The 15,753-nt window shown below is 42.8% G+C and overlaps 1 pseudogene; it reads left to right on the top strand.

The window, feature by feature from the left end:
- Positions 1-9,643: 9,643 nt before the first annotated feature.
- Positions 9,644-10,301, top strand: LOC114908578 (annotated as a pseudogene).
- The last annotated feature ends 5,452 nt before the right edge of the window (positions 10,302-15,753 follow it).

Raw genomic sequence — 15,753 nt, 5'->3', positions numbered from 1 at the left:
GGACCCGCCCTCCCGCAGGCCCCCGCCCCGCAGGCTCCCGCCCCGCCTCCCTCCCTCCAGGCCCCGCCCCCGCACTGGAGGCCCCCGCCTCCGCCGCGCTCTGCCAGGGGTGTGCCCCTCCGTTCACCTTCACCGTAGGCTCCTCACCCTCAGAGATCTCCCTCATTTCTCTGCTCCAGATCTTCATTCCGCTCCCTCCTCAGCCCACTCCAATCTTCGCTCTTCTCTTCAGGCTTTCCTCATTCTACCTCTGCCCTCCAGTCTGGCTCAAAAGAGGCGTCCTGAGGATGAAGGAATGGACTCCATTCATTCAGTCCCTTATTCATCCAGCCATCCAAAACAAAAAAAATAATTGAGGATTTAAAATGGCTTTAGGACTTCTCTGGTGGTGCAGTGGTTAAGAGTCCGCCTGCCAATGCAGGGGACATGGGTTCCAGTCCAGGAAGATCCCACATGCCGCGGAGCAACTAAGCCCGTGCGCCACAACTACTGAGCCTGCGCTCTGGAGGCCACGAGCCATAACTACTGAGTCCGTATGCCACAGTTACCGAAGCCAGCACGCCTAGAGCCCATGCTCCTCAACAAGAGAAGGCACCGTAATGAGAAGCCCGCGCACTGCAACGAAGAGTAGCCCCCGCTCGCCGCAACTACAGAAAGCCCGTGCGCAGCGACGAAGACCCAACGCAGCCATAAATAAATTAATTTAAAAAAATAAAAATAAAATGGCTTTAGAAATATAGTATTGACTAAGACAGAGCATTCCAATGGGGAACTTACTAAAACAGCCCAGAGGGATAAGCCTATTCAATAAAATAGTGCCGTTTGTTAGAGACTGGATAGGGGTGCGCTGATCTGAAATGGGTGTTAAGAAGGCTTCCCTCAGGAAGGCATATTTGAACCAAGATCTGAATGATGGGAAGGAGCCAGACAGTTTGGGTGGCTGCAGGATCTTTCCTTTCGGATTCTCTGTGCCTCTAAACCCAAATCACACAAAACTAATCAGGGAAATATCTTTGGAGTCTATAGGAATACAATCCCACCCTCATCTCATTTGATCTTTAAAAAAATTTTTTATTTTTAATATGACATATTTCATACACACATACCAATCTAAGAAAAACATATGGTTACCACCCAGCTTAAGAAATAAAGTATTACAAGGACGTCCCTGGCAGTCCAGTAGTTAAGACCCCGTGCTTCCACTTCAGGGGCAGCAGGTTGGATCTCAGGGAACTAAGATCCCCATGCGTCGAGGAGGGGTCAAAAACTAAAAGTAATAAAGTAAAAGGAAACATAGTATTACAAATGTAGTTGAAGCACTCTCCTTCTCTTCCTTAATCTCTTAAACTTCCCTATCCTACAGAGGTAACCACTATTCTAAATTTGTTAATTGTTGTTTTCCTGTATGTTTTTAAACTTTGGTATATGTGTATGTATCACTCAACAAAATATTATACTCCTTCTAAAACTTTATACCATTGCAACAATAGTTAACATTTATTGGGTGGCAGGCATTGTTCTCTGTGCTTTACTTGTATTACTTCCATAAATCCTCACAGTACCCCTGCCTGTAAGTCCTATTATGATCCCCAATTTACAGGTGAGAAAGCTGAAAGGAGATGCAACTTGCTCAGGATAACAAGTGGCAGTGCCAGGATGTGACACCAGGCGGTGGGATTCTAGCCACACACCGGGTCACCGTGCTACACAGCCTCCCATGGTACGGCGTGCTGTTTGTATTCGTTTGTAAAGTGCTCTTCTTTTTTCCTTCTATTTTTTTGGCTCAGCGTTATGATTTATCCAAGTTAATATTTATAGCTCTGGTTCAGTAATTTTAACTGTTGAGTGATATTTTGCGTGTGAAAATATGATTATTTCCATTGTCTGTTGATGGACATTAAGTTTGTTTCCTGTTTTTTACTGTATCATTACAGTGCTGCTATATTTTAAAAGTCTCCTCATTCCACCTGCTCTTTACCTTGAGAAATTCTTCATCATCAAGTCTCAAGTATGATTTCTTCCCTAAACCCAGGCAAAACTACATTGTCTCTCTTCCAAAGCCTAATAGTATTTGGCCGTAGAGCTAGGATTGGTGTATATTTAGGTGTGTATATGGCTCTTCTGTTTCTCCCATTAGACTGATCTCCTGGAGGGCATGCACTTTTGGATTCCCTGTGCTCACTATTGTAGTAAATAGTTGTTAATATTTCTAGTTCCCACAGAAAATACGCAAGTATTGGGGGCTGAGGAGTGGGATGCAGAGTCAGAATCAGTTTGTAAGCCAAGCAGACATTTGCACTCCTGTTTCATTGGCCTTTGAAATGTCTAGTGGGGTTCTACAGAAAAAGTGTTTACAAGGAAAACAGATCCTCTTGTGGATTCCCTTTAACAGGCTCAATAATACATCAGCCTGCATCAATCATCTGTGCCTTAAGTACCTGCTTTTAGTGAAGGCCACTGCCACCCAGTCAACTAGGATAACTGTATAAAATCACATATAGCAGCTACTGATATGAGCTGAAATTACCCATTGTTACATAGCATGGTCCTAACCCCCACTGCCTTGGAATGTGACTTATTTGGAGATAGGGCCTTTAAAGAAGTGATTAAGTTAAAATGAGGCTGTTAGTGTGGGTTCTAATGCAACCTGACCTGTGTCCTTTTAAGAGGAAATTTGGACCCACAAGTAGATAGCAGGGATGAGCTCACATAGAGAAAAAGCCACGTGAGGACCAGAGAGGCGGCTGTGAAAGCCAAGGAGAGAGGCCTCAGGAGAAACCAAAGCTGCTGACACCTTTTTCCCGGACTTCTAGCCTCCAGAATGGTGAAAAATTAAATTTCTGTTGTTTAAGCCACCCAGTCTGTGGTACTTTGTTATGGCAGCCCTAGCAAACTAATATAGCTACTCTTAGGCAATTCGTTTTAGATACATATGGAGTGCTCTGCTGGATATTATATTTCTGTAGGGCTTTCCCCCTGTTCTCTTACAACAGAGAAGTTTGAGAAAATTACCTTTGAGTCATTATCTCTGCAGTAAACGGGTGGGGCCATTGAGTTCACCTAGATAGTCTTCCTTGGATGGGCAATAGTTCCCACATCTGTGATTAAGACATATAGTCACCTCCTTTTGTGTTTTTGGGAGTTTAAGAGGAAATGTGCCAGACACCTGAAGGGATCCCAACACCTCCAAGGAGAGAAAGTGACACGGGGTCTGTGTGCATTGGGTGATGGACCCTGAAACCAGCCCTACTAACCTGCTGCTCCTGAGGCAACTGGTTCCCCTGAGGAGCCAGAGCAAGAGTTCCTCAGAGACTCAGGGTCCCCCACAAAAATCAGCACAAGGATCCATGCCCTGAGGAACATCACAGGGTCCAGTACTGTAGTGGACGCTGCAGGCTTCGTCTTTTACAGTGATCTGTGGGGCTGTGAAAACCACAGTCACATGTGGAGCGTCCAGAACTAGTTCACAAACTCCCTGGATTTGTTTGCTGGGCATCTGGGACAATTGGAAAGAAACCCTTAATAAGTCAGCTGCATACTCTAGAATTTCATACGAAAGATAAAAGCAACATGAACATAATTGTTTATAGAGTTTGCGGTAGTTCATTCTGATTTAACTAGGAAATACCATTTTGTTTAATATGGGTTTAATGTATTTAAAGAAAAAATGTTAATGAAGCCTTTTTTTTTAAATTAATTAATTAATTTATTTTTGGCTGTGTTGGGTCTTCGTTTCTGTGCAAGGGCTTTCTCTAGTTGCGGCAAGCGGGGGCCACTCTTCATCGCGGTGTGTGGGCCTCTCACTATCGCGGCCTCTCTTGTTGGGAGCACAGGCTCCAGATGCACAGGCTCAGTAGTTGTGGCTCATGGGCCTAGTTGCTCCGTGGCATGTGGGATCTTCCCAGACCAGGGCTCGAACCTGTGTCTCCTGCATTGGCAGGCAGATTCTCAACCACTGTGCCACCAGGGAAGCCCTAATGAAGCCTTTTTAAAAGGCAGTTTGGCAGTATCTATCAAAATGGAAAAGTGCATACCCAGCAATTTACTTTCAGGACATACTTACACATGGACACAAATATGAATGTGCAAGGATCTTCATACAGCGCTACTAGTAATAGTGAAAATGTGAGAAGAAGAATTACAATCCTGCAGCCTGTAGAACAAAAACCACATTCACAGAAAGACAGACAAGATGAAAAGGCACAGGGCTATGTACCAGATGAAGGAACAAGATAAAACCCCAGAAAAACAACTAAATGAAGTGGAGATAGGCAACCTTCCAGAAAAATAATTCAGAATAATGAAAGTGAAGATGATCCATGACCTCGGAAAAAGAATGGAGGCAAAGATGGAGAACATGCAAGAAATGTTTAACAAAGACGTAGAAGAATTAAACAACAAACAAACAGAGATGAACAACACAATAACTGAAATGAAAAATACACTAGAAGGAATCAATAGCAGAATAACTGAGGCAGAAGAACGGATAAGTGACCTGGAAGACAGAATGGTGGAATTCACTACTGTGGAACAGAATAAAGAAAAAAGAATGAAAAGAAATGAAGGCAGCCTAAGAGACCTCTGGGACAACATTAAATGCAACAATATTCGCATTATAGGGGTCCCAGAAGGAGAAGAGAGAGAGAAAGGACCGGAGAAAATATTTGAAGAGATTATAGTCGAAAACTTCCCTAACATGTGAAAGGAAATAGCCACCCAAGTCCATGAAGCACAGAGAGTCCCATATAGGTTAAACCCAAGGAGAAACATGCTGAGACATGTAGAAATCAAACTGGCAAAAATTAAAGACAAAGAAAAATTATTGAAAGCAACAAGGGAAAAATAACAAATAACATACAAGGGAACTCCCATAAGGTTAACAGCTGGTTTCTCAGCAGAAACTCTACAAGCCAGAAGGCAGTGGCATGATATACTTAAAATGATGAAAGGGAAGAACCTACAACCAAGATTACTCTACCCTGCAAGGATCTCATTCAGATTCGATGGAGAAATCAAAAGCTTTACAGACAAGCAAAGGTGAGAGAATTCAACACCACCAAACCAGCTCTACAACAAATGCTAAAGGAACTTCTCTAGGCAGGAAACACAAGAGAAGAAAAGGACCTACAAAAACAAACCCAAAACAATTAAGAAAATGGTCATAGGAAGATACATATGGATAATTACCTTAAATGTGAATGGATTAAATGCTTCAACCAAAAGACACAGGCTTGCTGAATGGATACAAAAACAAGACCCATTTATATGCTGTCTACAAGAGACCCACTTCACACCTAGGGACACATACAGACTGAAAGTGAGGGGGTGGAAAAAGATATTCCATGGAAATGGAAATCAAAAGAAAGCTGGAGTAGCAATACTCATATCAAGACTTTAAAATAAAGAATGTTACAAGAGACAAGGAAGGACACTACATAATGATCAAGGGATCAATCCAAGAAGAAGATATAACAATTATAAATATATATGCACCCAACATGGGAGCACCTCAATACATAAGGTAACTGCTAACAGCTATAAAAGAGGAAATCAACAATAATAGTGGGGGACTTAAACACCTCACTTACACCAATGGAGAGATCATTCAAACAGTAAATTAATAAGGAAACACAACCTTTAAATGACACAATAGACCAGATAGATTTAATTGATATTTATAGGACATTCCATCCAAAAACAGCAGATTACACTTTCTTCTCAAGTGCACATGGAACATTCTCCAGGATAGATCACATCTTGGGTCACAAATCAAGCCTCAGTAAATTTAAGAAAATTGAAATCATATCAAGCATCTTTTCCGGCCACAACGTTATGAGATTAGAAATCAATTACAGGGAAAAAACCGTAAAAAACACAAACATATGGAGGCTAAACAATACGTTACTAAATAACCAAGAGATCACTGAAGAAATCAAAGAGGAAATCAAAAAATACCTAGAGACAAATGACAATGAAAACGTGATGATCCAAAATCTATGGGATGCAGCAAAAGCAGTTCTAAGAGGGAAGTTTACAAGCCTACCTCAAGAAACAAGAAAAATCTCAAAAAACAATCTAACCTTACACCTAAAGGAACTAGAGAAAGAATAAACAAAACCCAGAGTTAGCAGAAGGAAAGAAATCATAAATATCAGAGCAGAAATAAATGAAATAGAAACAAAGAAAACAATAGCAAGGATCAATAAAACTAAAAGCTTGTTTTTTGAGAAGGTAAACAAAATTGATAAACCATTAGCCAGATTCATCAAGAAAAAGAGGAAGAGGACCCAAATCAATAAAATTAGAAATGAAAAAGGAGAAGTTACAACAGACAACGCAGAAATACAAAGCGTCCTAAGGAGACTACTACAAGCAGCTCTATGCCAATAAAATGGACAACCTGGAAGAAATGGAGAAATTCCTAGAAAGGTACAACCTCCCAAGACTGAACCAGGAAGAAATAGAAAATATGAACAGACCAATCACAAGTAATGAAATTGAAACTGTGATTAAAAATCTTCCAACGAACAAAAGTCCAGGACCAGATGGTTTCACAGGTGAATTCTATCAAACATTTAAAGAAGAGCTAACACCCATCCTTCTTAAACTCTTCCAAAAAATTGCAGAGGAAGGAACACTCCCAAACTCATTCTATGAGGCCATCACTACCCTGATACCAAAACCGGACAAAGATACTACAAAAAAGGAAAATTACAGACCAATATCACTGATGAATACAGATGTAAATATCCTCAACAAAATACTAGGAAACAGAATCCAACAACACATTAAAAGGATCATACACCATGATCAAGTGGTATTTATCCCAGGGATGCAAGGATTCTTCAATATACACAAATCAATCAATGTGATACACCATATTAACAAACTGAAGAATAAAAACCATATGATCATCTCAATAGATGCAGAAAAAGCTTTTGACAAAATTCAACACCCATTTATGATAAAAACTCTCCAGAAAGTGGGCATAGAGGGAACCTACCTCAACATAATAAAGGCCATATATGACAAACCCACAGCAAACATCATTCTCAATGGTGAAAAACTGAAAGCATTTCCTCTAAGATCAGGAACAAGACAAGGATGTCCACTCTCGCCACTATTATTCAGCATAGTTTTGGAAGTCCTAGCCACGGCAATCAGAGAAAAACAAGAAATAAAAGGAATACAAATTGGAAAAGAAGAAGTAAAGCTGTCACTGTTTGCAGATGACATGATACTATACATAGAGAATCCCAAAGATGCTACCAGAAAACTACTAGAGCTAATCAATGAATTTGGTAAAGTTGCAGGATACAAAATTAATGCACAGAAATCACTTACATTCCTATACACTAATGATGAAAATCTGAAAGAGAAATTAAGGAATCCCTCCCATTTACCACTGCAACAAAAAGAATAAAATACCCAGGAATAAACCTACCTAGGGAGACAAAAGACCTGTATGCAGAAAACTATAAGACACTGTTGAAAGAACTTAAAGATGATACCAACAGATGGAGAGATATACCATGTTCTTGGATTGGAAGAATCAATATTGTGAAAATGACTATACTACCCAGAGCAATCTACAGAATCAATGCAATCCCTATCAAATTACCAGTGGCATTTTTTACAGAACTAGAACTAGAACTTAAAATTTGTATGGAGACACAAAAGGCCCTGAATAGCCAAAGCAGTCTTGAGGGAAAAAAACGGAGCGGGAGGAATCTGACTCTCTGACTTCAGACTATACTACAGAGCTACAGTAATCAAGACAACATGGTACTGGCACAAAAACAGAAATATAGATCAATGGAACAGGATAGAAAGCCCAGAGATAAACCCACGCACCTATGGTCAACTAGTCTATGACAAAGGAGGCAAGGATATACAGTGGAGAAAAGACAGTCACTTCAATAAGTGGTGCTGGGGGCTTCCCTGGTGGCTCAGTGGTTGAGAGTCTGCCTGCCAATGCAGGAGACATGGATTCGTGCCCCAGTCCAGGAGGATTCCACATGCCACAGAGCGGCTGGGCCCGTGAGCCATGGCCGCTGAGCCTGTGCGTCCGGAGCCTGTGCTCCACAACGGGAGAGGCCACAACAGGGAGAGGCCCGCATATCGCAAAAAAAAAAAAAAAAAAAAAGTGGTGCTGGGAAAACTGGACAGCTACATGTAAAAGAATGAAATTAGAACACTCCCTAACACCATACACAAAAATAAACTCAAAATGGATTAGAGACCTAAATGTAAGACCAGACACCAAAAAACGCTTAGAGCAAAACATAGGAAGAACACTCTTTGACATAAATCACAGCAATATCTTTTCTGATCCACCTCCTAGAGTAATGGAAATAAAAACAAAAATAAACAAATGGGACAAAATGAAATTTAAAAGCTTTTGCAAAGCAAAGGAAACTACAAACAAGACAAAAAGACAACCCTCAGAATGAGAGAAAATATTTGCAAACGAATCAACGGACCAAGGATTAATCACCAAAATACATAAACAGCTCATTCAGCTCAATATTAAAAAAATAAACAACCCAATCAAAAAATGGGCAGAAGGGGCTTCCCTGGTGGCGCAGTGGTTAAGAGTCCACCTGCCGATGCAGGGGACACGGATTGGTGCCCCGGTCTGGGAAGATCCCACATGCCCTGGAGTGGCTGGGCCCATGAGCCGTGGCCGCTGAGCCTGCACGTCCGGAGCCTGTGCTCTGCAACAGGAGAGGCCACAACAGTGAGAGGCCCGCGTACCCAAAAAAAAAAAAAAAAATCCTGTATTTCTTTGCATCTAATAGTCCAAATTTTTAAATCTCTGAAATTGGGATGCATCCTAAAATTATAATTGGGAGTGCTTTTTTTTTTCTCATAAAATGATGTGTTTAATCACTGATGGCATTTCTAGATTTGAAGAAACATGGTAGACAGAAAAAATAAGAAAATATGTTAAATTCATAGACCCCAGATATCCTGTCTTTTCAAGTTCACTAAGGTCATTTGCTGAATCTTAAAAGAGACACATTTAGCCCAAAATACTTTATAATTTTATGTGGTATTTGGGCTTGGGTAATCATCTTCCATTAAATTAGCAAGAATGTAGAATCAGTCAGACTTGATTTCCTTTGCTCAGCGTGCTAGCATCCTCAAAATAGACTGTGACATGGGATAAAGGCTGGGGAGAGTGTACAGACATAAGCACAGCAGAGTTCTTTCCTGTGACCACCTTACAACAGGTGGGAAAACAGAAAAGAGGAGAGGGAATGCATGACCAGATCTATTGTTTCTGGGATTTCAGACCTAGAGATCCACACTTGCGGAAAGAGAAAAAGGCGAGAAGTCTCAGAGGTGGAACAGGATGAGAGCCTCCGAGTCATTGCCTCTCCTTGCCCTGCTTGGGTGGCTCTGCTGGGTGTGGGGACCTAAGGTGGGCACTCTAAGTACTTCCTCTAAGAGTAAGTTAGGGACAGCCCCCTGTGGCCAAGGCCCATCGGTGTCACCTTAGTCTCTGGCACATTCTGGAGGCATTCAGAAAATAAATGAGGATGAAGATGATAACCGATAGATACTAAAGCAAAGGATTTGAGGGAGATGGTGGTGGGTACTGGGAGGGAAGGATAAAGAAGGCTGTGGCCAGCCTCGGATGGAGTGGGACAGAGGGTAGGGCTGGAGAGGTTATCTCTGGGAAGGTGGGAGGATGACTGGAACTGACGTCTTCCCCCCTCCCCTTTCACCCCCAAGCCCTGTCAGACCTGCCAGACAGGTTCTCCAGAGTTAAGGGGGAGAAGTAGAGGGTGGAGAGAGGGGAGGCACCCCAACCTTTGGCAATAAGATTGACTGCTGGGTGTGGAAACAGACAAACTTGAGTTCTAATTCCAGCTCTGCCCCTCCTAGCTGTTAAACCAGTCTTCTCTGGGCTTGTTTTCTCAGTGATCAAATGCAGCTAACCATATCTTCCTCTGTGCCCGTCCTAATAAGGATTGGACCAAGAAAAATCTTTATGCTAATGTTATAGATAAGAGGAGCCTTGTGGAGAGTATGAACTAAACTACGGTGGCCAGAGTCACGGCAGGACAGGCATTTAGAAAGTTTTTCCCCCTCTTTGACCAAGTATTAGTTGAAAAGAGTGCAGCGGAAACTGTAACCAAGAGAGGCATTATGCTTCCAGAAAAATCTCAAGGAAAAGTATTGCAAACAACAGTAGTAGTTACCGGACTGGGCTCTAAGGCACCAAAGCAGTTCTAGACAAGGATTATTTCTTACTTAGAGATGGTGACATTCTTGGAAAGTATGTAGACTGAAATAAGTCACTGCTGAAATGGCATCACGTGAAGCTGCCCATTCCACTGAGGTATTTCATCATGTAAATAATTTCCATGTTTCTCTTTTATAATAAACTAATGATATCCCCCGAAAAGAAGAATAGCCTGTGTAGGGTGTCCCCAAGACCACCCCCAGATTCAATGATTTGTTCAGGGGATTCACAGGATTCAGCATATAGCTGTATTCATGGCTATAATTTATTACAGCTGGAGGATACAAAGCCAAATAGCAAAGGGGAAGGGCACAGGGGCTGATGTTCAGAGCAAAGTAGGCCCAAGCTTCCAAGAGTCCTCTCCTAGTGGAGTCACAAAGGATGCACTTGATTCCTCCAGCGACAAGTTGTGACAGCACACGTGAAATGTTGTTGACCAGGGAAGCTCATTAGAGACTCAAGGTTTTTATTGAAGGTGCCGGTCACGTAGGCAACTTCTGCCCAGCACATACCAAAATTCCAGCCTCTCACAAGGAAACAGGTGTTCAGCATGAACCCCACTGTGTGTACGAATAGTTTAGGCATAGTTGGTCACTCTTATCAATTCTGGGAATGGTGGGAGTGATCCCGAAATCCAAGTTCCTGACACAAGCCAAGGGCCTACCTTCCTGGCAGGCTTTTCTAAGGGTGACAGTCTCTGGCCCGCTATGACTGGTTTGTGCAGCCGGCTCCTTGCTCCCCAGGAAAAGATAAAGAAGTTGTTGGCACTGATGTGGATTTGGAAAATGCCCAAACTGTCTGTGTATGTGGATAAGGGACCCAATATTTTCCACAGACGTTCCAATGCCCAGGCTCCTGTGAGCCAAGTGTGGCTCTTCTTTTCATCTGTTTCCATAACTGGATTTAATCAGAGATTAGGCATGTAGTCAGCCAGGAGCTTCTTTGGGGGTGGCAGCTCTTTTTTTTTTTTTTTTTTTTTTTGCGGTACACGGGCCTCTCACCGCTGTGGCCTCTCCCGTTGCGGAGCACAGGCTCCGGACGCGCAGGCTCAGCGGCCATGGCTCATGGGCCCAGCCGCTCCGCGGCATGCGGGATCTTCCCGGACTGGGGCACGAACCCGCGTCCCCTGCATCGGCAGGCGGACTCTCAACCACTGCGCCACCAGGGAAGCCCGGGGTGGCAGCTCTTTTAAGGGATTCCAGGCCTGCCAGGGGACTGGAAAGTCACTTCTGGAAGGGGATTCAGTCAACTGCCCTGACACTCTGTCTTGATGGTTAACTGGCTTCCAGGCTATTCGAGACTTCCAGAACATTCCCAAGAGGAAGTCATCCTTCTTGTGTTCTCCAACATTTTAGGATGCTAATATTGGAACCTGAATAGATCCTAGGCCCCAGGAAGCCCTGCTTTGGAGCCTTAAAAGAAACATTGTTGCATTAAAAGAAACATTTCAGTAAGGAAAATGCAATTAAAATTAATTCCGATCCTTATTTGTATTTTTCAAAGAGCATTAAAGATGACAGAATTCATTACCTACAGTAATATGTCTTAAAATTCCTTTTCTCTCATATTTTTAAACATTTTATTGTATTATTTTTAATTAAAAAATGTGGTACTGAAATCTGGGATAATGTTTTGTTTTAGAACAGTTTTCGATTTAGAGAAAAGTTGCAATAATACTGAGAGTTACCATATACTCCCTACCCGATTTCTTCTATTATTAACATCTTACATCAGTATAGTACATTTGAGGGACTTTTCTAGTGGTCCAGTGGCTAAGACTCCATGCTCCCAATGCAGGGGGCCCAGGTTTGATCTCTGGTCAGGGAACTAGATCCTACATGCTGCAACTAAAAAGATCCCACATGTCGCAACTAAGACCCAGTGCAAGCCAAATGAATAAATAAATATTAAAAAAAAATGTATAGTACATTTGTCACAACTATGGAGCCAATGTTGATACATTAGTAACTGAAGTTTATATATTATCCAGACTTCCTTAATTTTTACCTAATGAGTTTTTCTGTTTCAGGTTTCTACTGAGGATGTTTCCTTAGGATCCTCTTGGCTGTGACAGTTTCTCAGACTTTCCTTGTTTTTGATCACCTTGACAGTTTTGAGGAGTAGTGGCCAGGTATTTTATAAACTGTCTTTCAGTTAGGAGTTGTCTGATGTTTTTCTCACGGTTAGACTGGGTTTTGGGCTTCCCTGGTGGCGCAGTGGTTGAGAGTCCGCCTGCCGATGCAGGGGACGCGAGTTCGCGCCCTGGTCCGGGAAGATCCCACATGCCGCGGAGCGGCTGGGCCCGTGAGCCATGGCTACTGAGCCTGCACGTCCGGAGCCTGTGCTCCGCAGCGGGAGAGGCTACAACAGTGAGAGGCCCGTGTACCGCAAAAAAAGAAAAAAAGACTGGGTTTTGCATTTAGCAGGAGGAAGACCACAGTGGTCAAGTGCAGTTCTCATCTCATCGTATGACACCTTGATCACCTGGCTGAGGTTGTGTTTGTTGGGTTTCTCTCCTGTAAAGTCACTCCCACTCTCCTTTTTCTATACTGTTCTTCTTGGATAGAAGTCACTATGCACAGCTGACACTTAAGGAGTGGAGGCTTATGTGCTCCACTCTCTTGAGGGCAAAGTATCTATATAAATTATGTGGAATTCTTCTCCACGGGAAATTTCTCTATTTGCTCAATTTATTTATTCAATCACGTATTTATGTCGGCACAGACTCCCTTGTATTTTTGTAAACTCTCTCTCTCATTCATCTGGCACAGGTTCTCATATCTCTCTCCACTCTCCTTAGAAATAACTCTTTCTGTTACCTTCATCTTCTCTCCTCTTTCCTTTTTTCCCCCATTAGCCTTTTTTCCCCACCCCTCTATTATCCCTCTGTCTCTCATCTAAGCCCCTTCCTACTTGAATCTCCTACCCAACTTCTCCAGCTGTCCTCCTGACTGATTACTTCCTGTCCCGAATACAGGATGTGGAAAACAGGGGGAAGGAAATGGGGAAACGCTCATTAGTCATCATCAGAATAGTTTAGCAGTTGAGGGGGCAGAAAGAGGCTGTGAATATTTCAAGCATTGATTATTTTATCCGTCTTGCATATACGTGGAAATGATTTCTAGAGAGCTTGTGTCAGGGATGGTGCTAAGAAAGATACACATAGTATCTCACTCAACCTCACAACAACCTCATCATGCTTATTCCACAGTTGATAAAACTGAGGCTCAGAGAGATTACTTGCCAAATGTCAAGTAAAATGGCAAAGCTGTGGTTTGAAGCCACAACTAACTCCAAAACTGGCGTGCTCATAGGAATAACTGAGATGTATTCATAATCCTAGCTCCCTAGGAAATGTAACATGCCCCTAGTTCTAAAAATACCAATGTGGAGTATGGTAACTTGTTCATAGTCTCAGAGAGTCTCAAAGCTCTCATGAGGCTTTCGCTAGACCTGTCTGAATTTTTATAGTTACACCTTACACAGTCTTGCCCTTTTCCTCCATTGAGTTGTACCTTGGTTTTCACTTCCTGCAAAGCGAAGACTCCATAGTGTTTCATTCTTTTTTCTCTGTGAGTTAATACGGAGAAAACTGTTAAGTTCTCTGTATTAGTTTTCTCTTGCTACGTAACAGGTTACCACCAGCAGTGGTTTAAAACAACACCCATTTATTAGCTCCCAGTTCTGTAGATTTGTGTGGCTGGGTCTCTGTTCAGGGTCTTGCCAGGCTGCATTCCTTTCTGGAGGCTCTGGGGAAGAATCTGTTTCCAAGCTCATCCAAGTTGTTGATAGAATTCAGTTCCTTGCAGTTATAGGACTGAGGCCTCCATTCACTGGTTGGCTTTTGGCTGGGGGACTGCGCTCAGCTCCTAGAGGCTGCCTGCAGTTTTTCGCTCTGTGGCTCCCTCCGTATACTTTCTCATGCTTTGAATCTCTTACTTCCTCTGCCTCTGACCTCTACACCCAGATTTAAAGGGCTCATGTGATTGGTTAGGCCCACCCAGATGATGTCCCCCTCCCTTTTTTGGGGGGGATGTGGGATCTTAGTTCCTCAACCAGGTGGAGTCTTAACCACTGGACCACCAAGGAAGCCCCAATCTCCCCTTCTTAAAGTCAACTGTGACATATAACGAACCTACTCACAGAAGTAATACACCATCACATTTACAGTTCCAGACATTAAACAGGATGTGTACACAACTGAGAAAGAGTCTTGGAAGTCTGTCTACCACAGTCTCCATTCCTTCATTTATTCACACATCTCATACTTATGGAATGCCTGCCCTGTGCTGGGCATAGTTCCAGGAGTTGGAGATACAGCAGTGAACAAGATGAACTTGGCCTCTTAAAGCTTACCATCTAGTATGTTAAGACAGACAGTAACCAAGGAAACAAAGAAAACTCCCAGTTAGCGCTGACTGCTCCTCTGAGAATTAAAACAGGCTGGTCTTTAGATTAGATTGGGTGGTCAGGAAAGGGTTCTCTGAGGAGGGACTATTTTTGCTGCTCCCTGAGAAGAGAGCACAATGAAAAGGTCCGTGTGAAGACAGTCTAACATCCACAAACCCAGGATGAAAGCCCACACGTTCTAGGGCTCCTTCTAATCATGTTTAACACATTTCACAGAGAAGCCCCGTTTCAAACCACACCCAAAACCACTATGCACAGTATCTTACTCATTCTGCTTCCTTGGCTGTAGTTGGTTTGTGTAGCTTTGGGCATAATCTCCTCAATCCCCAAGCAGGAGCTGGGCTTCATGGCGTGCCAACAATGGCACGTGTGAGCACGTGTGCCAATTCCCACAAACAAGCCCCTCTTTCTTCTTCCCTCAGCCTTCTTCTAGAGGCAAGCAGAATATTAATTGAAGGCTCCTGAGTGTAAGATGCATTTTACCCAACAAATAACAGTATATTGCCAGGACATGTTTCTGCTAAAAAGTATACTCAACTGAATTTGCATTCCAAGTTCCTGCTTTAAATGTGCAGAACCCAAAGGCTCAGTGAGAACTGTCTGGCACAAACACAGTGTACCCCACGTTTGCCTTTGGCACCCCACTGCCTAAAAGCTTTCCAACCCCAGTTAGACACTCTCATGGTTAGGAATTCAAGGCTGTGAGGTTTTGGACCTAGTTTGTTATCGTGCAGCTGGAACCACCAAGGTGCTTGGGTGTGACCATGAGCCAGGCACTGTCCAGACACAAAGATTAATGGTCCCAATCATTACCTTCAAAGGACTTCCAGGGTCATAGAGGAGACCAACATGCAGACGGGCAATTATAATATAGGAGGCTTGCTTTAACCAATTGTCATTTCTTCGACGAAGATTTATCGAGTGCTTACTCTGTGCAGGGCACTCTTACTGGTGCTGCAGATATAGCATTTGAACAAAACAGACAAATCCCTGCCCTCATCAAGCTTATATTCTAGAGGAGTAGACAATAAAGAAAGAAACTCATAAAATATATCAGGGATCAAATGATGATAAAGAAATAAATGCTA

Source organism: Monodon monoceros, unplaced genomic scaffold, assembly GCF_005190385.1.
Source record: "Monodon monoceros isolate NGI ecotype Baffin Bay Population unplaced genomic scaffold, NGI_Narwhal_1 Super_Scaffold_4, whole genome shotgun sequence".
NCBI classification, from domain to species: Eukaryota; Metazoa; Chordata; class Mammalia; order Artiodactyla; family Monodontidae; genus Monodon; species Monodon monoceros.
Note: the sequence above shows the minus strand (reverse complement) of the source record. Positions and strands in the feature narration are given on the sequence as shown.